Below are 20,673 nucleotides of genomic sequence, written 5' to 3'. Positions count from 1 at the left end.
CCTTTCCCTGAACAAAGGATCAGATAGCCCACATGAAGGTCCAATTTATCTGACCCGATATATCCTCATTGTTTGTTTGCATTACTGTCCGAATGCTGTAAATTATATGTCAACAAAGTTATTGCCTCCGTCTCTCTCTCTTAGCAGCTTTATTGAACTTGGGAGGTGATCTGTCCTGTCTCCTCTTTCATGGACGTAAGCGGGACGAGCCAGATGCTTTGATTACATTCCTGGGAATTTTGGAATCATGTGGCCTGGACTGATTGCAATTATCTCGCATTCTTTAAAAGAAAAAAATCTATGTTTAGTTTTTCAGATGAGCGTTTTCTTGTTTGTTTGTTTTTTGATATTTTTTTCCAAACAAGTATAGCATTACAAATGTATGTTGGCATCTTAGATCATATGCTCCACAGGAAAAGTAATGAATATCTTCAAAAAGTGCATCTGATGCAAACCATGTACACAATTAAAATACAAGCCATTCTCCAGTGAAGGTTGGGTTCCAGAATGCGAGAAAGTTACAGAGAAGGAAATTGAAATCGGAATGACATTGGTGTGAACCGGTGATATGATCATGTCGCATAGTTGCCAAAAGATTGGAACGTGATTGTGCGGCTGTTGCACCATGCTAATCGACAGACACTGGTGTGATAATAGTTGCGAATGTAAGAGTATGGAACACGATTTTTTGTTGTTAATTTGTTTTATCCATTGATCTGTGGTTCATGGTGGAGCTAATACATAAATCAGTGGTGCAAGGACATTAAGAGACATCAGTGTACTTTAACACGAATTACAAAGTGCACCAACACAATGTAAAGGAGATTTGAACGTGGGGTCAAGGACTTCAAGAGCTCGATGCTCAGATGAAAAAGCAAGCCAGGCCAATCTGAAGGATTGTTACATGGGTTTTAAGCATATCGGACTTGGCTATGCATCACAGCCTAACTTTTGAGAGTATTGGGCCTGATAGCTTACAACACTTTGGGAAAACCATGTTAATATACGAGTCAAGTGCACATTGAGTGTTTTCAAATGTTGTGGTTTCTACGTTTGTACAACAACCAATATATCACACTTAAGTTATGAATAATTGACTTTGAATTCTCATACGATACAAAAATAATTTATCAATATTACTGAAGTAGCACACAGTAACCATAGAATAAATCATGGTTTGCATGAAAATCACACCTATAAGCAGGCCACTGAATACAACAAAATACAAGTCCACCTTGTACTGAGTACTAGAACAATCAATATTCATGCCATAGTACTGAGTAAAGGAATTATCTCCATAAATGAGTTGTCTACACTTGTCTGAATGAGTTAATGATGGCTACTAGTAAATATTTTTTTATCATGCGAGCAAACATTTTGGGTCACTTGCACAATTGCTTGTAAAAAAAAAAAAAATATATATATACATATATATATATACTATATATATATATATATATATATATATATATATATATACATATATATATATATATATATATATATATATATATATATATATATATATATATATATATATATATATATATATATATATATATATATATATATATATATATATATATATATATATATATATATATATATATATATATATATATATATATATATATATATACGTAGCAGTCCATTCAGTAATCAGATGGATGACATGAAAAGTTAATTGTGAAGTTTTTAAAATTATTACGTATGAACGTCGATGTTTTAAGCTCCCATCTTAACACCCATAAAGATACTTGCTACTTATGACATACTCATCATCATCAATGTACCATACTCTTAACAGAGTGTCGGTGCTGCAGAAGCAGTCTCTTGGTAAGGGTGATGCTGGGTGTTTTGTTGTTGCCTTCCCAATAATGAACTACGAATGGAGAACAATGTTACAGCATGTGATATTTAGACATATAAAAGTCCTTACCGTATTTTTAATTTGGGGGGGGGGGGAGATACGTTGCTTTTTTCCCCATCCAGGAGTGAAAGTACAGCTGTTTCTTTCAACTAAAATAGCACACTTCTCGATCAGATCAGATTAGCACACAAAATCCCCGTTATGTGCCCAAAACATCAGCGAATCCAATATTTCCTTTAACAAGGAATGATCTCCCTTTACAGTATACTTTAGTGCACTTTCCTTATACTATACTTCTTTCAATTTTAATCAAATGGATCATGGGTTTGATCAAGTACATTAATAAGACAATATACCTAATTTTCATGAGCATGGTTTAACTACAAAACAAGCCAATCCTGTTTCTTTTGCAGTCCGCATTGATGGTCTATTCAAATTGAGTGAATATACATGCAATGATGTTAACTACAATATATGTGAGTGGTTCTTTCGCAGAAAGCCTCAAGACTAAGCCAAAGGTCAGATTAATTTGTTTACAAAACTAAAACTGGAATGGCACTTGTAGAGCGTAAAGTCTCACCTCACGTGTTCATTGTGAACAAAAATACCATCGTGAACGAAAGACGTTACTATTATGGCCCATATACCCTTATTATTCATGCACCCTATTATATCACATGGTTTCTTGGCATGGGTTATGAACCTTGTAAATTTAATTCTTCACTTTTTTAATTTAATGGGTCATGAATCAGATTTATGAAGTTTCAGATTTTTCAGATAAAGATTTCAATTCAACAAATTATGGCTGGAATACTTCACAGATGATGTCATCATTATCACCCAATATACCCTCTGGGGAGTTGATGACATGAGCCAAGTTTCAATTTTTTTATTGAGCGGTTTTGGAGAAAATGATGTCTAATTATATTTATTTAACCCAATATGGTTACCATACTACCATACCATGGCATCAGAGTTAGCAAAAAAATATTCTCCATGGGGAGTCCCTCCTATGTTTAAAGTTTTGCATCGATCAGACAAGCATTTGCAGAGAAAACCATTTTTAAAGTGAAAATATGTAGACAAGGACACACACAGGACAGACATAGACACAGACGCAGAGGCATTGTAATAGTCTCGTATCCACTTCGGGGCGAGACTAACAATGGACGCAATTTCTTTACATTTGACAATCATATCAATTCCTTTTGTTACAAAGTATAACAGAAAAGAACATTAAAACATCAAGAAAGCATAAGTAAACCCACTCACTTCAGACCTCAGTTGTGGTTAAATGTTTGTGCCCACTCTTCACTAGATTAGTGATTAGTGATTAGTGATTAGTGTTTTGATGCATTTCCAGCCATTCTGCTTTTGGAAGGATCCAAAAGAAAAAAAACCTCAGAACTCAGGAGTTTTTCCAATTACCAGCTAATTCTGGCTGGTAATTTAATATGGAAATGTAGAATTATCACCGGTACTCTTGCCAAATTCCTGCCACCTTCAGTTGAAGGTCAGGACTGGCCAGCCAATTCATAAAAGACTTCGGCCAAAATCTTTCCCTGACAAAAGCTGCACCACAAGATGCTATTCCCCATAAACCAGTTGTGGGAAGTTAAAAGTGTGCAATATAGGTTGATAATAATTAAAATTTCTGTGAAAGTCAATTAAATATCACAGTTACATCTAAATATCTATACTAATAAATGTCAGAGTGTGTGTGTGTGTGTGTGTGTGTGTGTGTGTGTGTGTTTGTGTGTGTGTGTGTGGGGGGGGTGTATGTGTGTGGGTGTGTGTATGTGTGTGTGTGTGTGTGTGTGTGTGTGTGTGTGTGTGTGTGTGTGTGTGTGTGTCAGTGTGTCAGTCAGTCTGTCAGTCTGTCAGTCAGTCAGTGTGTCAGTCAGTGTGTCTCCTCCATAACTCGAAAACCATGAAACCTAGCAGCCTGACTTTGCAAGCATGCTAAGAAAACTTCAAGGAAGTGCGTAACTGAAAATTGGGTGTTTGGGTTCATTAAAACACCCCTTTTGAAGATAATTAATGCCCTTATTTAATTACATCCTTCACCAGACGCATCCTCAGTCACCACTCTTTGGGGTCTGAAGGCGTATCCAAGGTAACCTCACTGAGGTCTGAAGCTGCCATGTTTTTTGGCCTGCTCAGCCTTGCCTTGACTTGGAACAGTCAGTAATGATTTCTTAACGATAAAGTTTTTTTTCTTCACTTTACTCACTGATATTATCAAATGCCTGTTCATCATAGCTATGAATCACTTGGTACATTGCAATGCTTATAAACGCCTGGAGAGGTCAGCATCCGTTGCTTTATTTCATTTCTGCACATGTGATCACCTTGAGAATCTCTTAAACTAAGCAGAATAACAAAAGTTAAGCTCCAGAATCGAACTTTCAAGCAGTTCCGACTCCTAAAAAGCTCAGTTCAATTGGAAGAAAACTGATTATTTTTCAGATTGAAATTAATGATTTTAGAAGTTTGACCTTGAGTTGACCTTTGACCTTTTGACCTTAAATAGTTGGTTTCCCAATTCAGTGACGCAATGTGCAAATCCTGTTCAACTTTCAAGTCAATCGGATGAAAAATGATGATGTTAGAAATTTGACCTCAAGTTGACCTTTGACCTAAAAATCAAGAGGCTTCTCAGTTGAGACTACCTCTACAATTTGGGAAAGTTTCATGACAATCAGTTTAGAATTGTGATCTGGAGGCAATGGACAAACAAACAAACAAGACGACGCGTCGTACAGAGCACAATACTTACAAAATCCACCCCCCCCCTCTCCAAAGGTTGCCATGTATACATCAAATTGTCCATTTCCTTTCGATTAAAATTGACAATCTTAATCAAAGCTCAGGTCAATCGGAAGAAAATTGATGATTTTAGGAGTTTTACCTTGATTGACCTTTTGACCTCGAATTGTGGGTTTCCCCATTCAGTGATGCAATGTGCAAATGCTGTTCAACTTTCAAGTCAATCGGATGAAAAATGACGATTTTATAAATTTGACTTAAAATCAATAGGCTTCTTAGTTGAGACCACCTCAACAATTTGGTAAAGTTTCAAGACAATTGGTTTAGAATTGTGATCTGTAGGCGATGGACAAACAAACAAACAAGACGACATCGTGCATGACACGATATTTACAAAATCCACCCCCCCCTCTAAAGGTTGCCATGGATACATCAAATTGTCCATTTCCTTAAGATTAAAATTGACAATCTTAATCAAAGCTCAGGTCAATCACAAGAAAATTGATGATTTTTCAGATTGAAATTGATTTTAGAAGTTTGACCTCGAGTTGACCTTTGCCCTTTTGACCTCAAATTGTTGGTTTACCAATTCAGTGATGCAATGTGCAAATCCTGTTCAACTTTCAAGTCAATCAGATTAAAAAATGACGATTTTAGGAATTTGACCTCAAGATGACCTTTGACCTAAAAATCAATAGGCTTCTCAGTTGAGACCTCTACAACTTGGTGAAGTTTCATGGTGATCAGTTTAGAATTGTGACCTGTAGGTGATTGACAGACAAACAGACAAGCAGACAGAATAACAACAAGACGTTGTGCAGCGCATGACACTTGCAAAATCCATAAAACAAATTTGATGTCAAAAATAATTCTTGGTTGAATTAAATGACCAAACATGCAACTCTTGTTCAAATTTCAAGTGAATTGGAAGAAAATTGACAATTTTAGAATTTCAGCTTCTCTGGACCTCCAAAATAATTGGTGGTTGAATTCAGTGACCTGAAATATAAATCCCCTTTAAATTTCACGTCAATCAGATGAAAATTGAGGATTTTAGAAATCTCACCTAAGTTGTTGACCTTTGGCCTATGTTGACCTTTTAGGCTTCTTCCTTCTGAGGCTTCTTCCTTATGCCAATCTCTGCCATGTGGTGAAGTTTCGTGAAGATCGGTTGAAAATTGTGACCTGTAGGCGACAAACAGACAGACAGACAGACAGAATAACAAAATCAACCATACAACCAATACACTTGAGAAATCTTCGATTTTGCAAGTAACAAGAAAAAGACGCCGTGCAGAGCACAATACTTACAAAATCCACCCCCCTCTTCAAAAGTTGCCATCGATACATCAAATTGTCCATTTCATTAAGATTAAAATTGACAATCTTAATCAAAGCTCAGGTCAATCAGAAGAAAATTGATGATATTTCAGGTTGAAATTGATGATTTTAGGAGTTTGACCTTGATTGACCTTTTGACCTCGAATTGTGGGTTTCCCAATTCAGTGATGCAATGTGCAAATCCTGTTCAACTTTCAAGTCAATCGGATGAAAAATGACGATTTTATAAATTTGACGTAAAATCAATAGGCTTCTCAGTTGAGACCACCTCAACAATTTGGTAAAGTTTCAAGACAATCGGTTTAGAATTGTGATCTGTAGGCGATGGACAAACAAACAAACAAACAAGAAGACGACGTCGTGCATGACACGATATTTACAAAATCCACCCCCCCTCTCTAAAGGTTGCCATGGATACATCAAATTGTCCATTTCCTTAAGATTAAAATTGACAATCTTAATCAAAGCTCAGGTCAATCAGAAGAAACTTGATGATTTTTCAGATTGAAATTGATTTTAGAAGTTTGACCACAAGTTGACCTTTGCCCTTTTGACCTCAAATTGTTGGTTTCCCAATTCAGTGATGCAATGTGCAAATCCTGTTCAACTTTCAAGTCAATCAGATTAAAAATGACGATTTTAGGAATTTGACCTCAAGATGACCTTTGACCTAAAAATCAATCGGCTTCTCAGTTGAGACCTCTACAACTTGGTGAAGTTTCATGGTGATCAGTTTAGAATTGTGAACTGTAGGTGATTGACAGACAAACAGACAAGCAGACAGAATAACAACAAGACGTTGTGCAGAGCATGACACTTGCAAAATCCATAAAACAAATTTGATGTCAAAAATAATTCCTGCTTGAATTAAATGACCAAACATGCAACTCTTGTTCAAATTTCAAGTGAGTTGGAAGAAAATTGACAATTTTAGAATTTCAGCTTCACTGGACCTCCAACATAATTGGTGGTTGAATTCAGTGACCTGAAATATAAATCCCCTTTAAATTTCACGTCAATCAGATGAAAATTGAGGATTTTAGAAATCTCACCTAAGTTGTTGACCTTGGGCCTATATTGACCTTTTGGTCTCCATTGACCTCAAAAATAATTGGTTGGTTGAATTCAGTGACCTGAAATAGAAATTCTGTTCAAATTTCAAGTCAATCGGATGAAAATTGAGGAATTTAGAAACCCACCTCAGTTGTTGACATTTGGCCTATGTTGACCTTTTAGGCTTCTTCCTCCTAAGGCTTCTTCCTTATGCCAATTTCTGCCATGTGGTGACGTTTCGTAACGATCGGTTGAAAATTGTGACCTGCAGGCGACAAACAGACAGACAGACAAACAGAATAACAAAATCAACCATACAACCAATACACTTGAGAAATCTTCGATTTTGCAAGTAACAAGAAAAAGACGCCGTGCAGAGCACAATACTTACAAAATCCACCCCCTCTTCAAAAGTTGCCAAGCTGTTAGTCCATTTCAATTTGTCCATTTCATTAAGATTAAAATTGACAATCTTAATCAAAGCTCAAGTCAATCGGATGAAAATTGATGATTTTTCAGATTAAAATCAATGGATGATGTTATAAGTTTGGCCTTGAGTTGACCTTTGACTTTTTGACCTCAAAAATAGTTGCTTTCGCAATTCAGTGATGAGAAATGCAAATCCTGTTCAACTTTCAAGTTAATTGGATGTAAAATGATTTTTCAGTTGAAAATTGATTTTTGAAGTCTGACCTTGAGTTGACCTTTGACCTTTTGACCTCAAAAATAGTGCGTTTCCCAATTTATTGACGCAATTTGCAAATCCTGTTCAAATTTCAAGTCAATCAGATGAAAAATTATTTTAGAAATTTGACTTCAAAATGACCTTCGACTTCAAAATTAATAGGCTTCTCAGTTGAGACTATTTCTACAACTTCGTATAGTTTTGTGAAGATTGGTTTAAAATAGTGACCTGTATGCAATTGACAGAGAAACAGACAGAATCACAAAATCGACTGGCCAATATACTTGAAAAATCTTCGACTTTGCAAGTAACAAACACAGACAGACAGGGGTGAAAACAACCTCCTTCACCTTCGGTGGTGAAGGTGAAAACTGGTGCACCACATGAAGTGGACGCATCACAAAACTTGTTTTTAATCTATCTAGAAAGATATTTAATATTCAAAAATAATTTTGACATCTTCACAATAACAGAGTTCAGACAAAATCTGTATATGTTCCTTTCAGGGCTCAAATTCAAAGCAAGTGATAATAACACAGAACCGCAAAATGGCAAACCACCATTCGAGCACAACCAACATGAGATTATATCTGGGAACGAAGGCTCAGAGGTCCACAAAGGTTGCTGTTCCTTCTCCAGACATCCATACAGTGTAAGTCAGACAGTGTCGGAGTTTTCTGTCTCAAAAATTCATTCGTGATCCAGCTGGGGTATTACCATAAACGATAGTGATTATAGTTAGTTGCATTGGGAAAAACTCAAGAGCAAAGATTTCTTTGAGTTGTGTTATGGTATAGCCATATTACCCAAGTGCATTATCATCCGGTGCCCAAACCACAATGACATCATACAGTTCATACCCATTATCTCTTCTCCAGGGGAGGATTGAAGGCGACTGCATCCCAAAAAAACACACATTGTTTATGAACTTATCATCAAAGGCTTGTTAAAAAAATTAAGCAATTGGGATTTTATTTGTCTGCCAATGACTCCACAGCTGCCGTTGGGTTTATGATGCTCCACAAACATTCCTGCCAATGGCTTTCTCATTTGCTACAATGATGATCAGCACATATTCTGTATTCCGTTTGTCCATGCATGAACAAAGCCGCATGAACAAAGCCACATGAAGAGCCACAGCCTCATCACAAATACGAGAGTTGAAGCGGGAGGAAGGCAAGGGGCTTTTAGTCAGAGAGTAGTTAATGCAGGTAATAGTCTCCCTGGAATGGCAGAAACAGCAGATAAGTTTAAACTGAAATTAAATAATTACCTAGAAGCATTGGGGATAGAGGAGTACATGGATTTTTTTGGCAGGACTGGTTGGTAGTTTTTTTTAATTTTATTTTCTACATGAGCAAGGCTCATGAAAAGAGTAAGGTTGAACTGGTAGTGGGGTAACAGGGCAGCACTTGGGCACTACCATCAAGTGAATTGATAAACAGGGAAAAGAAGAGAGAGAGAGAGAGAGAGAGAGAGAGAGAGAGAGAGAGAGAGAGAGAGAGAGAGAGAGAGAGAGAGAGAGAGAGAGAGAGAGAGAGAGGAGGGAGGAAACACTGAAACCAGCAAGTAAGATGGTTGGGGTTAGGAAGGGTTAATGCGGTTAATAAAGATCAAGGGTCAGAATGGCAGATGATAAGAGATGGTGGTGCACCGTTTGCTTGAAGTCCTATTGGGAACAATGATACAGAACAGCCTTGGAAGGTAATTCCATCCACAGAAGTCAGGGATAAGAGTTGACGTGTGCAGTCAGCCTGTATTTTGTAAGTTTAACCAGGAAGGCGTTTTCGGTACTGGATGAATGCACACATCCTCGAGTAGCTGGGTGGGGTCAAAGGACTGAGAGAACAAAAGGAGCAATATCAGAGAACAGGCCGTAAAGAACAGAGACCACTGACCTGCCTGCTATGTGAAAGCAACAGATGGCTGATTGTGTACACGTGTGGTGATTGTGGTGTCTGTGAGGGTCTCATCATTGTGTCGTCGGTGCTTATTCATTCCTCACCTTATATTGTTCATTCTCCACGAAAAATAAATAAATAACCCTGCTGACACCCCTGAGGCTGCCCCCACTATTCTTATCCCCACTCATTCGCCTCCCTCCAGCCCTACAACCCTAACGGTGAAATTAAATCGATAAACTGATCGATTAAATCGATAAACTGATCGATTAAATCGATGTCATGTTGATCAGGCACAGTCATGATGGATCAAATGGTCTCCTGTTTCCAACCAAAGGACAAGGACACATGAAAATATCCTCGTGACCAAGTACAACATTTCCGTCAACCTCGTACCAATGCCACGACAGGTTCTTATACTTTATTGATGAAATAATATGAAATATATCACAGGTCGTTGTAGGGCAGTCCAGCATTGTGCAGAATGCTTTAACGATGATGATCGTTAAAATTATTATAGATCATCATCGTTAAAATTATAATTATAAAATTATAATTATAATAATTATAAAAGATCATCATCGTTAAAATTTAACAATGATGATCGTTAAAAGATGATACCGAGAAATTATAACTCATCATCATCATCATCATCATCATCATGATCAATGTACTCGTTACAGAGCCTCGGTTTTAGTGAAACGGTCTCTTGGCACAGGTTACAATCCTGCAGCATTGTGTGGCAAAGTGGAATACGGAGTAATACAATGTGATCGAGCATGGTACAGGTGTGTGCTGTATGGTACAATATCACAACGACGGAGAGTGCATTATAGTACTCGTATGTATCAACACAGATTCATAGAGTAAATCGAGATTCGTGTTTGCTTTGTTTACCTGGTGTTACATCCGCCACCGAAGGTGGAAGGAGGTTATGTTTTTACCCCTGTTAAAAATAACTAAATAATAGCAACTTTCTACCTCAACTCTACCTCTCCCACTTTATCCCTGCACCCTTATAATCCCAAGTCTGATTCCTCCTCCATCACTTACAGTAATGACCTCAAACATCAGTAGAATCTGGTCTAAGATCTCAGATCTCTCCAAACAGGTTGCAGCGTCTTCCCTCGATGTTGTGTTTTTTAACAGAAGCATTCCTCACTCAGACTTTTCCTGACTCCTCTGTATTTCTTTCTGACTGCTCTCTTTACTTCTTTGACATGCCTGATTGATACCCTTGGAGAGGCAATGTGATCTAAATCAGTAATTTCATCCAACAGTTGCTCTCCATTAATCCCACCTTGCCCTCTAGATTTCCTCTGGCTCAATAAAAACTCTCCATAACCACCTGTCGTACCTTTGTGTTGTATATTGTCCTGACAAGGGTGATGACTTTATGTGCACCCAACTTTCTTCTGACATCTGTTCTTCACCACCCACAATAACTATATATTCCTTATCAAGAGAGACTAGAACTGCCACCATCTGAGCAGTCAAAGAGCAGAAATAGTTACAGCAGGCCATGCCACTGCATCCAATAAGACGTCAAGCCCCAACTTAATGGGAAACTAAATCTAGCCTTCATTGCCATCATATTTCGGCTGAATGCACACTAGGAACTTTGGCACAGGAGGAAGCCCTTTGGCCCATCCTACATGTGCTGCACCAACCCCAGAAGCCATCACCCATCCACACACAAGCTACCGACAAGTCCTACCAATATCCCTGTAACCCTCGATCTCCAATGCATCGAAGTACCAATCCAATTCCAATTTTAACCTTTTTCCCTCTTCTACTGGCACTACCTTTCCAGAGAGACCATTCCGTGCATTAACTACTCTCTGACTGAAATTACCCTGTTTAAAGACATGAAAGACTGTCCTAACTCTCACCTTCTTTCCCCTCAGGCCATGGCCACTGATCCTAACACCATCCATTCTGCTGAAAAACCTCTCTACATCTATTTTGTCCTCACCCTTCATTCTCCTAAACATCTCTATCATATCCCTTCGTAACCGTCTCCTTTCCGATGTACAGTCTTGTCTCCTTCAGCCGCTCCTCATAGCTTCATCTAGTAACTCGATGCTGTAGCCTGGTGTTGGCTCAGTGGTTAGGGTAGCGGCTTGGGATCCTCGGGTCCTGAGTGCAAGCCCCGTCGGCCGCTGAATTAATACACCAGGGGGTTGACTCAGCCTGTCATCCTTCCGAGGTCGGCGAAATGAGTACCAGTTCCAGTGTGTGTACTGGTGGAGGGGCACTGCATCAGCGACACAGTCATGCTTCAAGAAATGATAGCTACCCCGGCAGCTAAGCTGCCATACGACCACTACCGACCACCACCACTCGATGCTAAACCCTCTCTTTGGCAGTTACGTCCTTCCTCAGATTGCGGAGACTAAAACTGAAGACAATAATCTGGTCAAACGGAAACGAAATACTGCACTGCATTGGAGTCATCAGAAGGAACCCGCATGTAATGTATGTTTGAAGTGCCTGCAATTCAGAAACAACTTCAGTGCTGTTGTTGTTATTGTTGGTTATCTGAACGGAAATAGAAAAATTAAGGATGCACTTCCGGTGCGGCCCGGATGACTGACAAGCAGGAGTCTGGCTTATGTTACATGGTGTCAGAAGTGATCTGCAAATAACTCTGTTCATTCGTGCCATCTGAATCTGGAATCTGAGATACATAAACGATGCCATCCGTTGACTTTGAGCACCCCACGATTGACTGGCATTCGGCTTCGTGATATCAGGAATTTGTTAGATTTCGAAATCACGTTGGATTTGTTTTCGATGGTCCGTTGGCTGATCTGCCTGATGAACGCAAGGCAGCCTGGCTTGGAACATGGATCGGAGAACAAGGACGAGAGATATACAAGACTTTTGAATAGACTGAAGGTGAGAAGGATGACCCCAAAGTTCTGGATAAATTTCAGTTGCATATCCATTCGTCAGACATGTTCGTCAGATATGAAGCCTCGAGCTGGTGACACTGCCAGTGTTGTAGATGTAATATATTGTTGGAGACTGGGGGTCGGGGTCGAGAAGACCATGAGGGGGGAAGCTACCTTGGGTTCCTACAAGACTCTCCGGAATGGCAGGCCATCGCACACGAATAACTTCGTGACGTGGCGGGTCGCCAATCAACCGTGAACACCAATAACTCGACCATGTGACTTAGGGTTCTCCATCTAATAAATACCGTTTACTTAATGGTCACTAATTACTGGGGGACACGCCCTCGGTTTGCCTTGTTCAAACTGGATCCCACACAAAGACAAAAAACATCGTGCAGCACGCCTCTTAGTGGCGAATTGTATCGATACCGAGGTACAAGGAGGTGCGGGAACATTTTTCCCGTGTGCGGGAAGTGTCAGCGGTCAAAGTGGTGAGTTTTTGGTGAGTGAGGGTTGTGCAAGTTGAGATGCCGTTGGAAATTGGTGCACAAATTTGAATGAAATGGCGCGCCATGCACATGCCATATCGTGTGTTTGTTCGTTTCTTGATTCTCCCACAGGAGGCTGCGTGGTGTGTTTGCTATTCATATCGTGGTGTGTTTGCTTGCTTGCTTGATTTGTACCATGGTTAAAAAGAAAGGGTTGGAATATAAATCAGAACAGAGAGAGAGATATAGTTAATAGACCTAGCTATTAGACCCACGCAACGCACTTCGTCCCGTTAACCCACTAGACATGAGGGGAAGATCTGACTGCACGAAGACTAACAAAATAACTGCCTCTCTCGGCCTCTCTGGCAGGTATCGGCCTCTCTAGCAGGTATCGGCCTCTCTGGCAGAGAAATGGCCCATCACCTTCTGTCATCTGGCCCAGAGGAGAGGACAGGACATGGCTCTAGCACAGCTGGAGCATCGCTCTGGTTGCTGTAGGAGCGAGCAAAGTGCACACTCTTCCCACCAAGCTGATTTGGCTTTTCCTTGCACTTCTGCCATTTATCCCCTCGGGCCTGGGCATCTTCAATTATGTACCGCATCTCCCACTCACTCCCCCCCCCCCATTCACCATTGGCCTGAGATTAGTCAGTGGGCGGGGAAAAACATGTCTGTGAGCCTTGAGCCACCAGTGCCTCAGTAGGCTTGGCCAGCACAATCAGAAATTCACGTTTTCCCACCCAGGATAGCGTGAATGGCTGCGTGAACGCTTTCAAAAAACATGAAAGACAGATTACAGAGGTGAGAACATTAAAAATGGGGTCAAAGGGGTTGATAATTAATTTTAGACACAAACACTGGGAGAGGTAGAAGACATCTAACTATTACATAAATGACACATTTTTAATATCACAATTAATTATGTCACGCTTGGGCTTTTACATTTACTAAGGATATAACTGCACTATACTAAGCAGTATTAACGCCTGGAGGCCATTTCCACAACAGTTCCCACCAGCTGTTAACCACAGAGATCTTAAATGTGTCAGTTCAACAAATTATAATCAACCATCAAATTACTTCCCGTTTCTAGTTCTCTGCACAGAGAAATACAACATATAACATTCCGTATACACATAGAGACAAGCACACGACAAAGTCAAGACAGGTACTCGTATTTAAATGGAAATTATTTGACTTGCTCCTTGTTGCAGCTTTCTGTAGCCTGTGTCTCTCTACTGTTGCTGGCGTCTCCCCCACCACCACTGGCCTCTCCGCTATCGCCTCACGGAGAACATCTTTCCATTCCCATACATTTCATGGCCCCAAAACACGTCACTCACTTTTATTACACACACCCTCATGCCTCCAGGTGTCTATATCATTACTGAATGTATAGTATGTGCCACTATTGGACAACAAACCTGCATGCTTGCAATAGCCTTGGGAGGCCGCTCCCAGCCATACTTGTTGAGATTGTAAACGGAACATTCATCCAAGGTTAAGAGACAATGGTTGATATTTTGGCAGTTAACACTTCCAGTTATGATCTGGTCCTGAGGATGTGGATCCCAAAGGAGAAAAAGCCGCGAGTCTGCTTACGCCGTGGCAAGAAGACAATAAATAAAATGTTATAATTTAGACGTTGTCTTTCACTCGATGCATGAATAGTAAGATCCAGACAAAAGATGATACAGGCAAGACAAAAGTATTCTATAATCATATACAGCAAACACATATAACTATAGCTAATTATATAAACACTATGGGTTAAAGTTACGAAACGTGTTCACACCTAACCTTTAAATGCTGACAAAAACAACGTTGTACATGCACAGCCAATCACCCGTAAAAATAGCAATTTATGAAGGGAGATAAACAGCTGTTTAGTTGTATGTGTCTTAACAGCTGATTAACCTGTATGCGTATAAACGGCCGTTTATCTGTGCACATATAGACGGCCGATTACCCCATAAAATCCCGCACATATCTCCAGCATCCAATGAAAATGATGCACATATTTAAAATCACAGCATCACGGACAATTGTTGGAGCGGATTCAGAGATTCAGCGCATTGTTCCTCATCATAGGTCGATCCAGGTCATCTTACACTAGATTCAGCAGCCAATGAAATGATTCTTTCGAGAGTCTGTAACTCCAGACAAATTTGATATCGTCATACTTCTCCAGATAATTGAATCAAATCCTCGAAGATTCTCAATGCACGAAGTCAGCGAACTGCCCGATTCCTCTCTTTTTCTGCGTCCTCTTCAGCTAATTCAAGCACATCTAACATATCCATATTCACCGTCCCATGTAAACTACCAATTGTAAGCCATGCAATTCTTATAGGTCCCTTTACTAGAGTAATTCTCTGCAGACTACTGTCATTACCTCTGCCCATCGAAGGTGGATGGAGGATATGTTTTCACCCCTGTATGTCTGTTTGCTTGTTTGTCTGTTTGTTTGGCTGTTTGTGTGCAGGATATCTCAAAAAGTTATGGCCTGATTTGGATGAAATTTGGTGGACAGGTTGTGCTTCATAAAAACTGAACCCTTCACTCCAACTGTCACCGTCACAGAGGTTGTGTCCAACTGAACATACTAAAAATTCAAAGAAAACTGAAAACCCACTCCATGGGAGTACCTCCAGTGCAGCTGCCCTTTGCAGGGCAGCTCACCGGATGACGGGATTGGGGCAAAGCCTTCGGGACCCCCAATCTTTGATGACAGAAGGAAAAACATGGGGTAACCTTCCTGGGTTGGATTGCGGTGGTGTGTGTGTCAGGGTGGTGCTGAGGTGTAGTCCATCAGATGGCGGTCTCCTTGGGTTAACCTGAGATGGTTCCTTCAGGTGGGTATCACGAATGTCCCATCCCCAAGAGAGGATGATCACCTGTCTCTGTTGTCATCTGAGCTCAAGCATTTGAACATCAGTATTGCAGCACTCTCTGAGGTATGGAGACCAGATAGTGACAAAATCATTGTGGGTGGTTACACCTACTATTGGTCAGGTTGCTCAGGTGGTTACCATGCCCAAAGAGTTGCTGTAGCTGTGTCCAAGAAGCTGACTACAATGACAATTGAGGTAACACTGGTCAATGAGCATATTATGAGATGAAGGATTCGTCACTCTTTGGGTGTCATTTCCCTGTTCTCTGCATATGCTGCGACTGAGACAAGTGATCTAACTGTGAATGACGCATTCCTAAGTACCGACCACAAGCTTGTTGTAGCAGCTCTGAAACTGCAGCTTAAATCCAGGAGAATGGTACCATCCCGGCTTCGGGTGGATGTTGCCAAGCTCCTGGATGAGAGGGTAGCTGAGGAGTTTGCAAACAGGCTGCGTGGGGATTTTGGGGGGTCTGGGTGCTTTGGGGAATCCTGAAGAGTTGTGAAGTGCCTTCAAGACCACCATCCTAAATGTTGCCAGTGGATGTCTTGGAACTCACTGAAGGGCGAAGAAGAATATTTTCTCTCAAGGGACACTGAATACCATTGATCAGAGTCGCAGGTCCAGGCTTAATGGCAGAGCTGAGCTGTTCAGAGAATTGAGACATAAAACTGAATGTATGCCAAGGGAAGACAAGGAGGCCTATGTGCGAGGAATTTGTGAGGGGGTATAACATCACCTGTGGTCAAGTGATTCGTGTCCTGCTCACAGGGTAATTCACGCATTGTGTTCCTCCAAGCCCATCCCTCGGTGTACTGCAGTTAGAGCGGAGGGTGGGGCACTCTTGACAAAGAAGTCCGAAGTGAAGTCCCGCTGGGCCATTTAATTTGAGCAGCTGTAACAGGCTGATCCACCAGCTGTTGAGTTGGATGTTCGGGGTGTTACTATCGCTATTGCTGACCCTCCAATCAACTGTCATCCACCTTCATTTGTGGAAACACAGGCTGTGGTGAAGCGGTTGAAATGGGGTAAACCTCCTGGGATCTGTGGCATTAATGCTGAATTTCTCAAGGCTGGTGGAAATGCTACTCTGTAAAGGGAAGGGTGATTGCAACGACTGCAACAACTACTGAGGGGTGATGCTACTCTCACTGCTGGGCAAGGTGTTTGCTTGGATAATTCTTGAGAGGGTTCACCACCATCTGCTTGACCACCGGCGCCCAGAACAGTCACGCTTTACACCAAAGAGGTCAATGACTGACCGTGTCCTTGCCCTTTGGGTCCTCACCCCACGCAGACGAGAGCTTCAGCAGGGGCTGTTTGCTGCCTTTGTTTATTTCTGCAAAGTATTCGATTCAGTGAATTGGGTTGCCCTCTGGAGGATTCATGGTGTTCATGGGGTGCCACCAAAACTAATCAATCTTATGTCTGAACTATACTCTGGTACTGAGAGTGCTGTGAGATGTGATACCATCTTCGACATATTACCAGTTGCTACGGGAGTTCGTCAGTGGTGTGTATTGGCTCCCATACTTTTCAGCGCTCGTATGAACTGGATTCTGGGGAGGACGTCAGAGAGACCAAGTTGCGGTGCATCATTTGTGAATTTCAAGATCTCTGACCTTGATTTTGCAGATGATGAAATCATCTTTGCGGTGACTCTGGATATCCTTTTGGGGGCCCTCGAGTTGCTGAATGAAGAGTCGGAGCTGCTGGGATTACGGGTTTCCTGGATCAAAAATAAGATGAAGGATTTCAGTGACATCTTGGACGCTGTGATCTTGTCTGTATCTGTGTGGTAATGAAGTTGAGGTCACAGAGAAATTCACTTACGTTGGAAGTGATATTCATGTCTCTGCTGGCTGTGAGCCAGAAGTCAATGGACATTTGGGTCAGGCCTGAGTGCCATGGATTCACTGAATCATGGGTTGTAGTGCTGTTGGTACCTGTGCAGGAGGACGAAAATCCAAGTCTTCAGGTCCTTGGTGCTTCCAGTCTTGCTCTACGGATGTGAGACTTGGGCACTGACTGGGGAGCTGAGACAGACAATTCCTTTGGAACCAGGTCTCTTTGGTGATTCCTTGGCTATCTCTGGTCAGACTTTATGTCCAACGAGCGGTTGCTGAAAGAGACTCAAATGAGATTTGTTACTGGCATAGTCCGTCAGTGTCAGCTGTGGCTGTATGGACTTGTGGCTCGTTTTCCTGACGCTGATCCTGCTCACCATATTCTCTCAGCATGGGAGCCTCATGAGTGGAAGGGCCAAGGAGCTGACCATGTGCCTCGTGATTGCAGCAGGTTGGTCAGCATCTCAAGGAGATGGGGTTTGCCAGCCATCTGCCTGGGGGGATGGCCAGATGGAAGCCTCTGTAGAACCGGCAGAAAGTGGACGTAGCGACGCGCTGCTCTGGTGCATGCTATCATACCTCACCTGAACTGAGGTTGTGTGGGTGACAAGGAAGAATTGATTCAATTTTGGTGAGGATCTGGATCCGGAAACGACAATATTTTTTCGTCATTCTTCACCATTGAGTGATGGGGCTAAACTAGATGTATAGCACGATATCTCAAAAAAGGTATGGATGGATTTGAACAAAACTGGGTGGATTCAGTTGTTTCGGTGACAAGAACAAGTCATTTCGATTTTGCTTCAGGTTCGAATTCAGATCCGGCCTATCAGTGGGATACAAAACGTAAACTAATCAGCCTGGTGGAGGTATGCGCTCTACTGAGTGTCCCAGTTAAAACTGTAATCACTTCAGTTTCTGGGAATCCTTACTGCAGTATACTTAAGTCACAATAGAGTAAACTGTAGTAATTGAAAAGTTAACAAACTGCAAGCAAGTATACGACAGTACAACTACAGTTCTAATGATACCATTTTTGCTTGGGTAGTTAATTCGAACAAATGTCCCATGTGAACTACCAATTGTAAGCCAAGCAATGCTTGTGCTTCAAGGCCTAATACGCACTCTTATACATGCCCTCATCGACATGTAAAAGTTTCTTCATTATTTAATGCTCGAATTCTGTTTTGAGCATGCATTAGATAATCACCATTAGGCGATTGCTGATTAACTTCGAAAGGGTGATCATTGCACGACTCGCGATTCCACACACGTCTGCATTTCATAAATTCGGCCATAAATGTTTATGTACATTGAACTTAGAAATCGGTAAATGAAAGAATTCACTCAATATGTAACGCTGGAGCTTTTTGCACCATTCCTTGTCCTCCTTTCCCACTCCCTCAGAGAGCACACACAACTTTATCATTCCCCAAGGTCAAAAAAAAATGTCTGACCAGGCTTGATGTCACCTGAGCAATGTACCCTGACAACATCTGCGCCAATGTCTTGAAATATTTCTCTGCCAAACTATTAGCCCCTCTGTATGTTCTCTTTTGGAGATATTTCATTTTTGGGCTGCCTTCCATCTGAATGAAGGTGGTCAACATTCCTTACACAAAAAGTGCTGAAACACATATTCACTCAACTACATGCGAGTCGGCCTGCTTCTGACGAAAAGCAAAGTAATGGAATATATAATCGCTGTTGACATCAAGCCACTTCTGTTTTCTAATGACATAATCGCTGATCACCATTTTGATTTCTGCCCCCGTCACTCAACTCCAGACGCACTGCTTCTTCCATCGCATAAGCAGTGGATAGATCAAATCCCTCAATCTGAAACAGGTGCTCAGGGCTGTGCCTCCAGATACATCTTGTGCTTTTGACACCATCTGGCAACGTACTCCCCTTGCCAAGCTCTCTGCCCGTGGCAATCGCAGCTGTCTCCGTGCCTGCATTTCTGACTTTCTCAACACATGCAAACAATATCTAGCTATCGATAGCATCCTCTCATCAGTTCTCCCAGTGGATGCTGGCTTGCCCCGAAGGCAGTGTTCCAGATCATATTCTATTCTTGATTTACAATAACGACCTCTCTTTTTCATGAGAAAATCATATTTACCATTGATATTTTTTTTGATGGAGCTACATTATGTTCAATAATTCCTCATCCCAGTAACAGAGAAGCAGCAGCTGCATCCCGGAAGACCTTGGGAGGATCAAAAACTAGGTTGATACCTGAAATGTAACTTTTACTGCAGGGAAGTCCCACGTCATCATAGTGGCATCTCCTAAAAGACAGACAAGCCAATTCACCTCTATTTCTGTGAATAGGCTTTAAAAGTAGTTGATGCCCCAGAAACTCCTGAGCCTGACAATCACCAACAACCTCTCTGAGCAAGGCCAAATCTCCAAGCTGGCCTCCAAATCCAGGGGTATAGGCTTGGCATTCCCCAATCAAAAGCACTATGTCCTTCCTTGGTTATGACCTCACTGCATGCAAAGTATTTTATTTTGCAGCACAATGAAGTATCGCTTTCCCTTGTGGATTAGTCACACCTTACCCTTCCTGGATTAAACTGCATGAGCCAAAACTCAAAGAAAAATCAAAATCACTGACCGGGGCTCAGGTTTGTGGCCTTTTGGTCCTTTACTGTCTCATTTCCAATCTTGCATGCCTGCTCCTTAAAGGACCTCTGGCCTATCCCAGCTCAACCAGGATGCAAGCATTCATCCAGTAACCCCCTCCTTGTCGACCTTCCAAAGTCCAGACTTCACACTCAAATGCATTCCTTTGTCTGCTTTTTCTCTGCTGCCTATGGATTAATTTCTTTTTGTCTGTCCAATCATTCTCTTCCCTCCAGTGTTTCAAGGTTACAGCCCAACATCATTTTATGTTATTTCCCATTCCTTCCCATT

General features: G+C 41.2%; 1 long non-coding RNA gene across 1 annotated transcript in view; it reads right to left on the bottom strand.

Moving 5' to 3' along the window:
* The window catches only part of LOC147027716 (uncharacterized), an 82,252-nt gene extending 61,752 nt beyond the window's left edge, over window positions 1–20,500 (bottom strand). The window contains exons 1-3 of the long non-coding RNA XR_015056896.1: window positions 20,375–20,500; window positions 7,180–7,298; window positions 5,706–5,824 (exon numbers count right to left, since the gene is read on the bottom strand). This is a non-coding gene — a long non-coding RNA (uncharacterized LOC147027716). The remainder of the gene's footprint in view (window positions 1–5,705; window positions 5,825–7,179; window positions 7,299–20,374) is intronic.
* Window positions 20,501–20,673: the final 173 nt, after the last annotated feature.

This window comes from Eptatretus burgeri, chromosome 4, assembly GCF_056783735.1.
Source record: "Eptatretus burgeri isolate ZD-2024b chromosome 4, Ebu_testis_v1, whole genome shotgun sequence".
Taxonomy (NCBI): Eukaryota; Metazoa; Chordata; class Myxini; order Myxiniformes; family Myxinidae; genus Eptatretus; species Eptatretus burgeri.
This window is presented reverse-complemented; position numbering and strand designations above follow the sequence as displayed.